Here is an 8,835-nt window from a genome sequence, read left to right as displayed (position 1 = left end):
GAACAATCTCATGTGATTAACTGCCTCTGGAAACCTTTTGGAGGGTCAGCTATGGGCCAGTTCTGACTCTATGGTACACAACAACAATATATTATACAGAAGGAGCTCTGGTGGCCAAATGGTAAGAAACTTCACTGCAATCCCAAAGGTGTGAGGTTCGAATCCACAAGCTGCTCTAAGAAAACAGAATGGGCAATCTCTTCTGGTGCAATTTATTGTGTCTGAAAAAACTACTGTGGGGGTCAGCTATGCATCAGTTCTGACACAACTGCACACAAAAACATACTTTACATAGGAGATAAAGTGTACAATTTATCCTATGTAAAGTTATTGGTGTTCTATATATATATTTTATACAACAGTCTTATTGAAGTAATTGTTAATTATTCCATCAGCATAAAATTTTGAAGCACTGTTTTATGTGGGTTTTGCATTGAGTTAGTTTTAGTTGTAAAGTTTTGAGATGGATATAAAGGCCTATTTTTAAAAGTTTATATATTTCGCTTAAGATTATTAAGCTGGGGGGAATATCAAGCAACTACATGGATACACAAACTGAGGTGCATCTTCACAATGAACTATTGTTCAGCAGTGAAAATAAGTAAATTACTAATACATGTAACAGTATAGTAAAGATGAATATCACAGTGCCAAATAAATGTAATCAGGCAAGATATACTGCATATTGTGTGATTATATTTATTTGAAATTTTACAGGAGGAAAATTGATAGAGACTAAAATACTGTTAACACTTGCCAGATATTAAAAGTAGAAGGAAACTATCAAGAGCCTAGAGAACCTCATGGGAGTGGTTAAAGAGTTATATAACTTTGCAAAAGCAATAAAATTCTATATATAAAATTGTTGAATTTCACTATATGTAGATTTTTTTTCCCACTAGATGTAATTATATTTCAATAAGCTTGAATTTACAAGAGTGGGCTTTCAGAACTTAGTGCCTAGGTCTATTTCAGTTGCTCTAAGTATTTAATAATGAAGCTCTATCAGTGTTTTAAGAAATGATTATGATTCCGCTAACAGACATTGTTTATCAGCACTTTGGGGAACTCTCCACTGGAAGATGAGGCAGTCTACTTTCGTAAGGGTTTACAGCCTTGGAAATCCTATGAGAGAATCCTACTCTGTCCTGTATTGTTGCTTTGTGTGAGAATTGGCTCTACAGAAATGGGATTTTTTTACTTAACAGAAAACACACTACAGTTTGCTTTTCCTTACTTACCTATATTATAGTTTTAGAGGCTTGGATTTCATTAAGTTCAGTAGTAATGATGACTTGAATATAATATCTTTGTTATATACATTCATAAAATTGAACTAGAAACACTGTGGGAAGTCAAAGGCTGATCAGTTCTTTCATTTTTATTCTATTAGTTGCCGCTACTCCTTAATTAAAATTTTATTTTACTTCCAGGTATGTGCACCTTTAATTGGTCATGCTAGAATAGACAGTGTAAGTGTGTCACAAACAGGAAAAAGGAAGAAGATAATGAGACTCTTCAACATATAACCCTGGGTTTGTTGCAATCATATGTGTACATTTAATAGTCAATTTTCAATGTAATTAAAGATTTAGATATTCTTTTATTTTTATGGATTTATCTGTTTAATATAGGGAAGTAACATTTTGTCAATACTAGGCACCATAAAATGCAAACACAATTACTGTAGTAAACCTGGATATACCTTCAAGAACTGAAAGTGGCTTTGTTGTAGTTACCCTGTTTGCATATAGTGCAGAGAAAGGTCTTCATGTTAGCACCATGTTCATAAGAAGAGATCCAAATTATAAGAGAGGCAGATAAAATTTGAAATCTTTCTTTAAATGTTTGTTCAACTAAATTTACAGTAACATCCAGGTTTATCTTCTTTTCACTAACCACATTCCCTGTTAAGCACATCATTACAACAGCACAGTTAATGATGAAATAAAGAATTTTGATACACTAGAAAACAGTTCTCAGTGATGCATTTACATTCTATTTATATGATTAAACATTTGATCATATAGTATCTTCCTACAGGATTACTGGCTAATTTAGGGGCAGGGTTTATACTGTTAGTGGTATTACTAACATGATAACTATTTCCCTTATATGCAAACATTATATAGCTCTAATTATACCGAGAGTGAAACTGATTAGTCAAAGTTGACTGAGCAGCTTCTCAAAGAGTATGGTTTATGAAATCATGGGAAATGTGAGCAAAGCTGCCCCTGACATAAAACGGTTTCTCAACCTGCTTTTTACCACGTCAAATTAAATCAGTATAGACCAACACGGTCCATCAGATAATTCTTAAAATGAACAAATGGGAGGAAAGAAAAATATGTACATGAACAAACAGGGGAACTATAGTTGTGTTTTAGCAAGGAATAACAGGTGGTAGTTCTAGATGAAACTTGTGTTGCATTTTTCATTTCCAAAGTTGTGTGCTGAGTCTGACCCGAGGAGCTTCCGGACCATCCTGCTGTTGTGCTTGGGGGCTGGCCAAAAGCCACCGTGGGGTTTGCACTGTGATACTCATGCCAACCATTTGCTGATTCATCTGTGCGAGGCTCCACTGAGGCTGCTGAGCTTGGGGCAGATCAAACTTACTTTGGGAGCCACCCATCTGTCCCACCATTCCTCCTTGGGGCCCGACCACATTTTGAGGCAGTGGCATCACAATGCAGTTTGTGCATTTCCCATAAACCCATTGGGCATGGGCATGCCCACCATCGTGTTTGCACTCCGTCCCATTATGTTTCCCATAAGACCGGGAGCTGCAGGCACAGGTACTACCATGGATGGAAAACCTTGAAACGCAGTCGGCGCTTGTGAGGTAAATGGTATATTTGCGGGTCCCATAAACACACCAGGAGTATTCTGCTGCTGAATGGTCCCTGTACCTTACAGAGATAAAATGGAATCTTTGGAGAGCTGTTTCTTTGTGGATCCTTCTGATTTTGTAGTTGGCTCAGTAAATAGATCTAGATCCCCAGGTGTTACTGTAGACAAAGGGGCAACTGCTGGTATAGTGGGTGTACCCTGAGCTGGAGGCAGGACAGTGGTGGGTAAGGGATTAGAAATCATTGGCCCAAAGATGTCCAGATCATCACTGAGGGCTGGCATTGTGGCTGCGTTCCCATTGGTTACTGGTGCTTCAGCAGGGCCATCAAGACCTAAAAAGATCAACAGCAGGCTATGTAGTTTTCTTAAGGCTGGTACTTTTTTTAAGTTCTAATTGCTGATCTTCCTTTTTCTGCACCTTTTCAGTTGTAAGAGTTTTTGCAGGCTTTTCTGGCTCCTTTTCTCTCTTATTCTCCTCCCCCTCCCCAATTCTTTATTTGTAATTGCTATAGCATTTTTATCGTAGTATTTCTTCTTTTCATATTTATCTCTGATGAAAAATCCCACCGCTTGATCTGTCTGTGGTCTTCGAAAGTTCTCTGGAAGATTAGCTTCAAAGAGTAGTCGTGCTTTAGTATTCTTTAGCATATCTTGCATGCACTGTATTTGTTCTGGAGTCCATTGGTCTAGGTTATCAGATTTAACCCTGGATATACGAACCCCAAGATTTCTGTGGATTCCAGCACATCTGATGCAAATAAACATTCCAGTGTTCCAGGAAGCCCATCGGGGACCTTTGGCCTCGCAGTTCTTGTTGTCCTCCTCCCTCAGCAGCTTGGACAGGATGACCTGGTGCTGTTCGTTCAGCTTCTGGGCCTTCTCCTGGCAGGAGCGTGTCGCCATCTCGGCATCGGTGCGAGGAACCCGGGTTAGCTACAAGGGCAGCAGTGACAGACAGGGTAGAAAGCACCTGGCGCCGCCGGGACCCTGGTGGACTCGCCCAGAAAGCGGTGGCGGCAGTGGCAACTGGAACTGGCAGATTTAGATATTCTTTTGGCCGTGTAGAGGAGTATCATTTCAAATAGTTCTAGTATCCCCCTGACTCAAATAATTATGAACTAGAATGGTTTGTTTTGTTTTTTTTTTATTTTAAAAAGATGATAATATTTGCAATATAAATATATTTACATATAAGTAGTCTTCAAAGTGAGTTCCAGAGCTGGGTGGTTTTATACTTCATTTTATTTACAGAAAATTTCTTTTCTTTCCATTTAGAAGACTCACTGTTTTATTTATTAGGTTCCACTAGATCATATTTACAGTTTCTTTGGATGTCTACCAAATTTGATAAGCAAATACTATAATATAGTGTTGCTTATGTGGTAGTGAAGTGCTTACACTTACATAATTTTGTCTCATTTCTAAGATGTTGATGTTATGACCATAAAATATACTCGTTCCCTGGCCAAGCAACTAAAAACTTAAATTGAGATAAATAAGTTTGAAATTTAAAAAATATAAACCAAGAGAGTAGTTGGTTTTTGTATGTCATTATGGCAGCAAAAAAAAATCATCTAAGTTTTGAAGAATAGATGAGGTAGTTAAATACATAGTCAAGGGAAATGGTCTTTTCCTACTATTGGTAGTTAAAGTTATATGTCAGTTTGATCAAGCTCTGATTCTCAACAACTTGGCAGTTTTCAATGATGTAGTTTAGCAGTTATTAATATTCTAGTTATCTTCCATTTTGTGATACAAGGTAATCAACTCTAAAATGTGATCTGATGTAGTTAGAAAGTAAGTTATAAGGAGAGTTCCCTCAAAGGAGTTACCTGCATTCAGTGTATATATATATAGAGATAGATGATAGATAAAATAAGATTACTCTGAAAAGCATGCAATGTTTCTTATTTACTCTGTATCCTGCATCTGGATTGTCAGCATCTGACCTCTGGTTCTTGGAACTGGAGCTAACAGTCTATCATATTGCCAGGTGATCTTAGCATTTTTAGGTCTCTGCTGTCTGTGAGCCTTTTCTGCTCAGCTTGGATTCATTAGCTTCCACAACCTGTGAACCAATAATCTATCATCTGTCCTGCCAATCAACCCCTATAGCTATGTAAGCAAGGAGAAGCCTCCAGCCTGACATTTGAACCACAGACTTGAGACTTACCTGCTCCTACAATTGTATGAACACTTTCCTTCAACTCTCAATTTTTCTCTTGCTCTCTCTCTCTCTGTATATAGAGATCTACATATAGACCAATTAGTCAGTTATTGACATTGAGTCAGAACCGACTCATAGCTTGACTTTATAGCTAGGGTTTTTTTTATGTTTTGGTCTTTTTTTTTTTTAAATTTTGACACTTCTTGCGGATCTTCTCTGTATCATTCCAATTTTAGTATATGTGCTGCCGAAGGGAGCACTATAGCTAGTATTTGAAGCTATAAATTGATTGTTTGACATTTTCCACAGAGCCATTGGTGGATTCAAATTGCCAGAGAGGAGCTGCCTTTAGGTTGGCAATGCAAATGCCTATGGCCTATGTCATCAGAATAGATAGATAGATAGATAGATAAAAGGAATATAACTGGAGAAAAGTACAATGAATGAACGGAAATCCAAAATCTCTGTAAATGTTCATTGAAATTAATTAAAAATATTTTAAAAAATGAAAAAGCCCAGTATAGTAATCTCTAGGCTAGAACTGTTTAATATAAGAACAATTAATCAATGTTTTAAAAAACAAATGAGATTTCAGAAATTTGTTAAGTCTATAATTACAGATTCTCTTTGAAAGAGTCTTTCAAATTTATTTTTAATCAATTTTCAAATGCTTCCCCCTCAAAGTGAATTTACTAGAATTAATGCAAATACTTCAATATATTAAATACATAAATCTCAACCTGAAAGTATGAATATAGACGTAAAAATTTTTACAAATTTGAACAGAACACAAGATTTAGGCAAAATACTCCATTAGACTGAAGATGAGATTAAGTTAAATCAGTTCCTCCAGTGCGAAGTGGACTCTATAAGAAAATTCTTCTTTCTTTTTCCCCCAGAAAAATGAGCTCAATAACAAGATGCTAAAAATGGGAACAGAACATTTCCCTCTTCCCAAAGAAAAAGGAACTGAATAATAAGATGCTAAAAATGTGAACAGCACATTTGAAAACTTTACCAATCTCTCTTCTTTATCAATACGTGACACACTCTCCATGAGAGGTAAACCGATATGAAAGAATACTGAAGTAGGTGCTTTGAAGAAAAATTTAGTCTTGAAGTTTCAGCTTTTACATAGTGAAAGAAATGAACAAGAAACCTCTGATGAAGTGCTTTGGGTCATTTATTGCCTACTGTTGATTATCTGGAGATTAGCATGATTAATACAGTCCCTTTCCTTTAACCTTCAGTTCCCTTTTTTTAGCCACAACAGGTTTAATCTTTTACAGTTTTGCTTTTATGACCTACATATCTGCCTATTGGACATTATGTCTATTCTAGACCACCAACTTTTTTTTCATAAATATAATAAAAACCTTAGCAAATTGACTTAAGACAGATAAAAATCAAAGCTCTGAGGATAAATGACATGATTCTTTTATATAAAACACACTGAAGTTGTGAGTTTTCAGCCCTTTCCCATTCTCTCATCTAAGAGGACATGCTGATATACACCAGCTGAAACTTTAAAAACTCTTTAATCTCATATTATGAAAATGATCTCCAAATTCCTCTGCAAAGTTTATGTTGGCCTTGCAAAACCAAGTATTTCTTAAAGTTGCAATCATGTTGATTCTGAAGTTGTATTCTTTAGAAGAAACTTAAGATATTTATCTGACCCTGGTTAGAATGACCATTTTAGGAATTTTGCTTTGTTCAGGAAGAGTTCTTCTTTTAGGGTGATTTTGCTTATTAAATTTTGTTTTGTTTTTAATTATGTGAAAGTTTGAAAACAATTAAGAGAAACTAGGTCTACAATCCTAGTCTAGAATGTGTTTCTATACAACTATACATAATCAAGCACTGGAAACAGTTAGTATGTAACGTGTTACCATAGTTGTTGTGTGTTATCGAGTCGGAAATGTCCCATAGCTGACCCTCCAGCAGGTTTTCAGAGCCAGTTACACATGGAAGGAGATTGCCCATCTTTCTCCTGCAGAGCTACTGGTGCATTTGAACTGTACACCTTTGGGATTGATTGCAGCACAGCTTCTCACCACTACGCCACCAGAGCTCCCATTTTTCCACAGTAGTCAATAAATTCTTCAACTTACATAAGCAGTGTCTCATTCTGGTATATTCTTTGAAGAATTACATAGCATGGCCACTCAGTTAACGTGAAGCAGAACAAATCATAAGTTGTTGTTCTTGTTGTTGTTGTTATTAGGTGTAGTTGACTCCAACTTTATGTACAGAATAAAACCCAACTCATCCCTGTATGTTGTTGTTTTTGTTGTTAAGTGTCATCGAATTACCTGTGACTGATAGCAACGTTATGTACGACAGCCCTAAACCCTGCTGTATTCTGTGCCAATCTTATTGTCTCTGACACAACTATCTCCATTGCCCAAGTCACTGAATCAGTCCATTTCATTGAGGGTCTTCCTCTCCTGTGCTGTCCCTCCACCCTCCCAAGCATGTCCCTCTCCAAGAACTGGTTCCTGCGTGCAACATGTCCAAAGTATGTCAACAAAGCTTCAGAATCCTTGAGTCTATTCCTGTATAACCTTCATAATCATCATTGTGCTTAATCCTATTATTTCTGTTACTGTGCCATTTAGAGTTTCTTCTTTCCTCCCAATGGTCTATTTTCCCAAGCATGCTATCGTTCTCCAAGCACTGTCTGTTCTGACTTCTGGAGTCAGAAGTTGTTGTTAGTTGTTGTTAGTTGTTGTTGGTGTCAAGCAGGACTCATAGTGACCCTATGGACAGCCAACTTGAAACTTCCCTTATGCTGTACCATCCCCATCATCTCTAAGTCACTAGAGCCCATTGCTGAAGTCAGTGTCAATCCATCTCATTGGGGATCTTTCTCTCCTTCACTGACTCTCTCTTTTCCCAAGCATAATGTCCCATTCCAAATAATAGCTTCACCTAGCTACATGTCCAAAATATGAAAGACAAAGGGTGTAGCCACATCGTTCCTTACAGACAAACATAACGAAACTTAGCAGGGGAGTTTAAGCAGTTAGTGTGTTCAATTTCTCCCCGGCCTTTTGAAGGTTAAAGTGTGCTACTGAAATAAAAGCCTAGTAATGTACCTCCAAAAGCTCAGCCACTGACAATCCTATTGAGCATAATTTTACTCTGACAGCATGAGGCCACCAGAAGTTGGGATTCATTTAAGAGCAATGGTTTACTAATTGCCCTACTTGACACAAGGGAGAAAACATCTTAATATTAACTATGCATAAGAGTTTTAACTATTAAAGATACCTATAGTTAAGTAGAGTAGGTCACATTCACAAACAGGCCCCACAAAAGTTGATCTAAAAAAATAATTTCATCCTTCCTTTAGATACCTTTTAGCAAGAAAGAATGTTGCTTTTCAATAAAATGTTCCCAAAGTTCAGTGAAGGCAAATTGAAGTTATATATAATTTTATTTGAACTGTTGAGAGAGTTGGTAACAAAAAATAAGCAATGTGCTTTTGGTTCTATGTTGTTAAAACTGAATTAAACTAGTCAGAGATGGTGATTGGCAAGACTCATCAGAAATCCAAAGGAGTGGACAGTCAAGGATGTGAGTGTGGAGCCTGCTAGGAATCAGAGAGTCACTGCCATTCAGACTCACCAGGCTCAGAGAAAATGAGAGATGCCCAAATGGGTTTTCTGGCCCCTACTGAGATCAAAGGCCCTGGCTACCTCTGTCAGCCTTTCTTCCTTGTCTTGTTCCAGCACTCCAGACCTTAAGATGATTCATTTGATCCCATAATCAAGGCTTCTTGGGGCCAAAGTGAACTTTTTTAGAACTCTGAT

At 37.1% G+C, this 8,835-nt stretch overlaps 1 pseudogene; it reads right to left on the bottom strand.

Annotated features, from left to right (window-relative positions):
* Positions 1 to 2,434: 2,434 nt before the first annotated feature.
* Positions 2,435 to 3,753, bottom strand: LOC102862895 (annotated as a pseudogene).
* Between the last annotated feature and the right edge of the window lie 5,082 nt (positions 3,754 to 8,835).

The sequence above is a fragment of the Elephantulus edwardii genome, unplaced genomic scaffold, assembly GCF_000299155.1.
Source record: "Elephantulus edwardii isolate Elephantulus edwardi_28Jun2011 unplaced genomic scaffold, EleEdw1.0 scaffold00203, whole genome shotgun sequence".
Taxonomy (NCBI): Eukaryota; Metazoa; Chordata; class Mammalia; order Macroscelidea; family Macroscelididae; genus Elephantulus; species Elephantulus edwardii.
The sequence above is the reverse complement of the archived record's forward strand: the minus strand, read 5'-3'. Positions and strand labels throughout refer to the sequence as shown.